We start from the raw sequence: 7,477 nt of genomic DNA, 5'->3' as shown, positions 1-7,477 counted from the left end.
GTGGGAACCACCCTTGGAATTGAAATGTAAACTAATTATCAGCAACTGTGATCCGCGAGTGTCTCCTCTGTGTGTTCTTAATGGCGCTATGTGGTGCTGGTATGTGGTGCTGAAGGACAGCTCCTGTGTGTGGTGCTGAAGGACAGCTCCTGTGTGTGGGAGCAGAAGCTCAGGCTGTTTGCATGGGAAACTTTTGGAATGTTTATTGGATGTCAAATCACATACTGTATATCCCCTTCTAGTGTGCACTGCTGGTTACTTTGGCTGAGAAGCCACACTGCTGTGGACTTGAGGGGTGAGTGATTGGAGGAGGAAGAGGAGGAGGCGCATTCATCCACCGGGAAAAGTGGAGGTGATCTGTCACATGAGCGGAGTTCCCTTCCTCACGCCCGCTTCCTTCAGATCCTCTCGTCATCCCGGACGGTCTGTTCTGTGGTCCCAGGACATCAACCAACCCTCTCAACCCCTCATCCCTTCCCCGGTCCTCCCTCGGCTTGGAGAAGAAAGCAAAACAAGTGACTTACAAAATTGTTTTTTTGCGCCTATTCGTATTTTGTTCTATATTTTGGGAGCGGACACACTCAGTTCCAGTGGATGCGCCGCAAATTTACGCATGTATCTGTGGAAGGTAGAAGAACAATACCAAGAAGACTGACTTAAACACATTGAACTTATCCAAACATGTCTCTTTGGAGTGAACTGGTGAGCGAAATCGCCGCGCATCTTCGCGTAAAAAACGACTTTTGGGCGAACGCGCACACATTTCCTGCAGCGATCCTTGACTGACTTTTTGGACATTTATTTTTTGTATTGCCTTGGACTTGCGTGGAATATAATACAATAGCGGAAAGTGGCGACTATACTCCTTCAACTCATCGATCCATGAATTGACAGTCATGCCAATTAAGCTACCTTTTGAGCAAGTAAACATTGTGCAATGTTGGCTAAAAGTGGTAATTAAGGGTTTGTCTTGCGTGCAAACCACACGCTGTTGGAATGCGTAAAAGTATGTCTCCTCCATGGTAATGCGCGGACAAATACATGTCCACCCATTTTATTAAATATAGGATATTATTTGAACAATTCTGAGTGTTGCCTTTGGTGGTTGAGGAGAGAACGCGACCTCCTGGAGGGGAAAACTTGCTTGCAGCGGTCAAGAGAGGAGTTGGATTATTTAAACATCTTAACATATTCAAGGTTCTACCACTGGCACCGCGTTGGATACTGGGCTGGTAGCTCCCAGAGAGCAGGTAAGAGGATGTCATTGTCCAGGTTTTTACGCATGGCCCATATGGGCAATATTTGACAAAAAAGGTGTGTGCGTGTGTAAGCGAGCGTAATTTTACGCGTGATCGTGTAAACGTGTGGCAATGATTCCTAACAAAAATAAACATTCTGATAGTTTATAGTACGACTGTTTATTAACTCTTCTTAAAGACACGGTTGGTGTGTGTGTGTGTGTGTGTGTGTGTGTGTGTGCGTGTAATGTGAGTGCGCTAAACGCTGGACGTACATCATGACCCATAGGTCCGCCCCCCCCATTTTTCCTCCACGAGAAAATATTGCAAGGTGGTCCCATTATTAGACACACTTGCCAAAAGAAGAGCTGCATGAAAGAGTGTGCTTCAGATTAATTTAACAAATCGTACTGTGCATGCAGTACAAACTACTTTCATTAAATATATTATTGTGATTATCTGTTGATTTGGTGCATGCATTTATTGCCAACTGAAAGAAAACAGTGTTCTGCAGATTTTCTCAGAACTTTTGAGTGAAAGGACTCTTTTTTCTGAGTCCACTGTATAATTTTGCCATTTGTTCAAGCCTTCCAAGATACAGACGCTGTTTGTCTGAGTGCTTTACAACCGAGCAGGTGTTTTCTCTTCCTCCTCCCCGCTCTTTTCTGTGTGATCTTCACTTGTGACAAGCATTTGATGTTTGTGTTCAAGGAAGAAACTTTACCTTACTAGCCTATATAAATCAACCACATATAAATACACACTAGTATGCTAAATGAACCTCTTCAACATATTGTGTAATTGTGGCTGGTAAGCAATACCGTTTAAGCTGATTGTCAGAGTGGAAGCACTCCTAGTGTGTGTGTGCGTGTGTGCACAGTACAGAAGGTATACACACATTTTGTTTCTACGTACTTAAAAATAGTTGGGTTAAGAAACACAATTTTAACCCAACTGCTGGGTTCAGAAAAGGGCAAATCCATGTTTGGTGATTTTAACCCAACAATTTTTGGGTTGAATTTATTCCCCAAGGGTTGAGTTAAGCTAACTACAATGCTTGGTTCAGTGGTTCTTAACCTGGGTTCGATCGAACCCTAGGGGTTTGGTGAGTCGGCCTCAGGGGTTCGGCGGAGGTCAAAACACACCCGACTCATCGTGTAAATACAAACTTCTCCCTATCGGCGTATTACAGATACGGCAACAGCTGACTGATTTGCAGGTGTGTAATTCGTTGTGAGTTTATGCACTGTGTTGGTTTTGTTCTTTGAACAAGGTGATGTTCATGCACGGTTCATTTTGTGCACCAGTAAAAAAAACATGGTAACACTTTAGTATGGGGAACATATTCACCATTAATTAGTTGCTTATTAACATGCAAATTAGTAACATATTGGCTCTTAACTAGTCATTATTAAGTACGTATTAATGCCTTATTCGGCATGGCCTTATCATAACCCTAACCCTCTAACCTTGACCCTAACCCTAACCAAATAACTCTAAATTAAGTCTTTATTACTTAGAATATGTTCCCCTAGTGTCCAAATAACTCTAAATTAAGTATTTGTTACTTAGAATATGTTCCCCATACTAAAGTGTTACCAAAAACATATAACTGTGTCTTGAATTTGAAAAAAAAAACATTTTATTTTTCACTAAAGAAGGGTTCGGTGAATGCGCATATGAAACTGGTGGGGTTTGGTACCTCCAACAAGGTTAAGAACCACTGGTTTGGTTATTCTTAACCCACCTATTTGGTTGCTGTAGCGTTCATTGGCCCAATAGTTGGGTTAAAAATAATAATAATAATAATAAATACATGTTCTGCTGGTTTGTCCTGGCAGAACAGTGGTTAGTGCGTGTGCCTCACAAAAAGAAGGTCCCAGGTTCGATCCCCGAGCTCGGGGTCTTTCTGTTCTCCCCGTCACTGCATGGGTTCCCTCCAAGTACTCCGGCTTCCTCCCACCTCCAAAGACATGCACCTGGGGATAGGTTGATTGGCAACACTAAATTTGCCCTAGTGTGTGAATGTGAGTGTGAATGTTGTCTGTCTATCTGTGTTGGCCCTGTGATGAGGTGGCAACTTGCCCAGGGTGTACACTACCTTCTGCCCAAATGCAGCTGGGATAAGCTCCAGCCAACCACACTACCCCAAGGGGGACAAGCGGTAGAAAATGGATGGATGGATGGGTTTGATATACTCCTTCCCAACTACTTATCAGAATATGTTTTATTCAAATAAAAATATACTTCAAAACAATAAAAGCTAATTAGAGCAATAGACTGGTATTTACTAAAACTGACTTGATGCGGTTAAGGTATTCAAATTGTCCAATCAAAGTTATGTTAACAATCCAAAAAATGTTCACAGACAAAAAATATATTTAAAAAAAAAAGTGCTTTTTGTTAGTGTCCCAAAAACCCTGTTATTTTTAAACACATGAAAGTTAAAATGTATGTTACGTGTACGGTCATTACACGTGAGAAAGTTACAACATTTGAACAGAGGAACGGAGAAAAAAAAGTGTCAAAGGGCCATATTTGGTCAAAGTTCAGAAGCTCCAGTGCTTTAGAATTAAATTTTAAACGTATATCATTTAGGTAAATCAGTCACATAATCAAATATCAAGTAAACATGATCACAAAAAACTTTTTTGCATACTTAAAAGTGTTTATTCGCTCACACAAACAGCTTGATGAATTGGTTCCAGCAGGTAAACCAGTCATCAAGTAAACTCGATCACATAAAATAATTTCTGCATACTAAAGAGTTTTTAGGTACTGCTGCGCGCGACCAGTCTTCTGCTCAGGGAATAAAACACACTGGTCAATCCCGAGTTCTTCTGGAAGACATATATTGAGACAAAATAGTACTTGGCTAAGTTTTACTAAAGCTTTAGGAGACCAGCCCTTATAACGCAACAATAGCATTGCCGAGCAAGGTCTAAACAATAAGAGAACAAGTTAACTCTTATAGTGAGAAGGCAGCCCCCCCCTTACAGAGAGGGATGCACCTGCTGATAAGAAGAGGGACCGTGTCCTTCACTGAACGGAACTGGCCAAAACCTCCCTTTTGAGGAATGATTCATCATGTTTGTGCAAGACACTGGACGCTCGAGGACCAAATATGGAAATTAACAACAGATAAGGCAAAGGAAGTATACCGGCCGCACGGACATCTCCAGAGCGGAAAAGTACCAATAGCATGATCACACAGTACAATGTTGTACTAAAGCATCAAAGTATATACACGTTTGTAAAAAACATATGCATTCTCTACACTAAAATTGTTAACAGTTTCATGCAGGTAAACCAGTCATCACATATTCAGGAAACAGGGTCTTAAAAAAACGTTTTTTGCACACTGAAAGGGTTTTATTCAAGCAGTTTGTTTTTAAGGATTTGGATTTTGTTGGAAAGTCTGTGTTCATCCAGTTCCATCATGATCTTTTGAATTAATTTAGAATAGTACCTGAGGTCAGACGGATAGCTCAAATTTAGGCCGTAAATAGTTCCCAAAAAGCAATGCACAGCCAGTGGCAAAATCTGTCAGTCCATTTAGCACCTGGACACCTTCAAGAATTATGCAAACTTCTTCTGGGAGCTGATCAAAATCTGCACCTTTATGTTTAATGACATGCCCATCTGATTCATAGCCCTCAGGGTCTCATCAGGGCTATCACGTGAAAAGGAAGAAGACAAAATAGAAACAAAAACATATTGTAATTAAAAAAAAAAAAAATTCACAGAAAGCACAGAAATCAAATAAAATGTTGCACAATTTTAATGTACTTATATTAATTATAATAATAAATACATACAATTAAAAACAAATTCAATTAAAACAAAATACCTTATAAGTGGTGGAAAATCCTCTTCATAACCAGTTTTGGATAGGTTTGTCAATCAAAGTGTACAAATCCTATATTTATTTGTAGACACAAGTGAAATGTGGAGGTAGAACTCAAAGGCATTCAGTTGGCGACTTAAATACAAGAATAGACACATTGATGAAAGCATATTTACAGTAGCACCTAATTTAGTGTTTAATGAAAAAATAAACTGATGACACTTACATTGTACTCCTTCACTACCTTTTCAGGGTCTTCACTAAGATACACAATTAATTATTGATAGCTGCATTTTCTTCTTGTTGCGTTGGAGTCGTCCTGCAAAACATAACATAATTATTATTTGTGTCTACACTCTGGTATTCATGTTCTAACAATACAAAAGCCTAAGGCCATCATGTTCAATTTAATCAACAGGATCCTTGCTCAGGAACACGTGTACAGAGCTATCTGAGGCAAAGAGATGGTCAATTTTGTGACAGGAATGAAAAGAAAAAAAAGATTAGTCGACAGTGGCATATATCAAGAAGTGCATTGTACAGATAATTAATTATAAAGTTCTCAATATCAATTAAATTTAGGGGGATTGCAAAAAAAAAGTATGTTCCCCGAGGGGAGTCATTACAACAAAAGGCACTGCTGTAAGGAGTGGGGCATTATTATAAATGTATGAAGGCGGTTTTAAAAACCCCACAATAATGTATCAAACGGAAACTTGGTGAGTCTATATTTTTTTCCGGAACTTTTGCATTGGCCTGTGTAAAAATTAACTATACTGTATCTCCCCAAATCCTCTGCACAGTGCGTGACTGGCAAGAAGAGGGCGTGGGACGTCGTAAACAGTAGAAAAAGGGCAAGCATGCAGGAGAAGTGTGTGCGTAGTAGATAAGAGGAATTTTTTTTTTTTTTTTTCGGACATTTCATCCAAGTCCATCCTTAACTTTCTGAGTTATGCTGCTAACAAACAGACAAACAAACCTTGCCGAAAACAAAACCTCTTTGGCGTAGGTAATAAAGTCTGCCAACTGCAAAGCAAAGTGTGCCGCCTTTGTCTCGAGGGCTGGCATAGACGTTGCACACCGTGGTGAATACAATTATATGAGTATGTACTTGATAAACGATCACCCGATAAATACATTTGAAGCCAGCGAAGCTAAACATATATTTTTTTAGGTATTTACATTATAAAAAGTAAAATTGTCATTTAACTTTTCTGATGATCAGAAATTTCCAAAATGATATAGGACAAGTTCACTGCAGAGGACACTGCTTCTCAGAAAGTCAAAGTTGAAAGACCCTAAATTCAACATTATTGTTTTACACTTGTTACCCTGGATGTTTAAAGACACTCAGCTGAAGGTTTTTAAGAATATATATTTTCTTGTAACAGTGGATGTTCTAGCAGTTCTGTGCACCTAACAATAAGAATAAAAATAGGATTACAGCATTTGATCATTATGTTTGTGTTCAATTACAGTAAGCGTGTTTATTCTAAACATTCCTACCACTTAATTTTACACAATGTGGCATTTTTATCAAGCCTATACTTACAAATATTACATTATTAAATATTACAATAATATCAATACCATGACACTATTGTACAGTGACATTCCGATATTGTAACATGCCTACAAGTAATTAACTATACACAAACCGTGACAATGTTACTGATTTCGCATCATGCTGCTCCGACTTTCTTTCGAAGCACTCCAGCCAGCTTGACAGAGTTGTTGTCCAGCTGCAACATAAACCTCGGAATGAGCTGGATGGACGTTACGAGCATGAATTCCGCACCGACATAGGTACGGTACGGTAGGGACGGCGTGGCGAAGTTGGTAGAGTGGCCGTGTCAGCAATCGGAGGGTTGCTGGTTACTGGGGTTCAATCCCCACCTTCTACCATTCTAGTCACGTCCGTTGTGTCCTTGGGCAAGACACTTCACCCTTGCTCCTGATGGCTGCTGGTTAGCACCTTGCATGGCAACTCCCACCATCAGTGTGTGAATGTGTGTGTGAATGGGTGAATGTGGAAATACTGTCAAAGCGCTTTGAGTACCTTGAAGGTAGAAAAGCGCTATACAAGTACAACCCATTATTGTCATTATTTACATGTTTCAACAAAACAAATCACAAAATACAGAGGAAGGTTAACGGTCAGCTTAAAATGTACAAGTCTAACAAAATAATTTAAATATGACCTGCAAATTCAAAACTCACCTCTTCTTCAACAAAAAGAGCCAATCTCTCTACTTTTAAAGTCTGCAATGAATGCCATGTCTTGAACCACCTCTTATTGTCCATGAGCAGAGGTTTTTCTCCATATTCTCTTATCATCTGTTGGTTGTTCCTTTTATTCACCTCAGACAACAGTTCCACTCGCTTATTCTCA

General features: G+C 39.7%; 1 protein-coding gene across 1 annotated transcript in view; it reads left to right on the top strand.

Moving 5' to 3' along the window:
- Positions 1-382: 382 nt before the first annotated feature.
- il1rapl2 (interleukin 1 receptor accessory protein-like 2) overlaps positions 383-7,477 on the top strand; it is a 647,587-nt gene continuing 640,492 nt past the window's right edge. Inside the window, exon 1 of the mRNA XM_061927700.2 lies at positions 383-1,250. The gene's annotated coding sequence lies outside the window, so the exon portion shown is untranslated. The remainder of the gene's footprint in view (positions 1,251-7,477) is intronic.

Source organism: Nerophis lumbriciformis, linkage group LG35 (assembly GCF_033978685.3).
Source record: "Nerophis lumbriciformis linkage group LG35, RoL_Nlum_v2.1, whole genome shotgun sequence".
Taxonomy (NCBI): Eukaryota; Metazoa; Chordata; class Actinopteri; order Syngnathiformes; family Syngnathidae; genus Nerophis; species Nerophis lumbriciformis.
The sequence above is the reverse complement of the archived record's forward strand: the minus strand, read 5'-3'. Positions and strand labels throughout refer to the sequence as shown.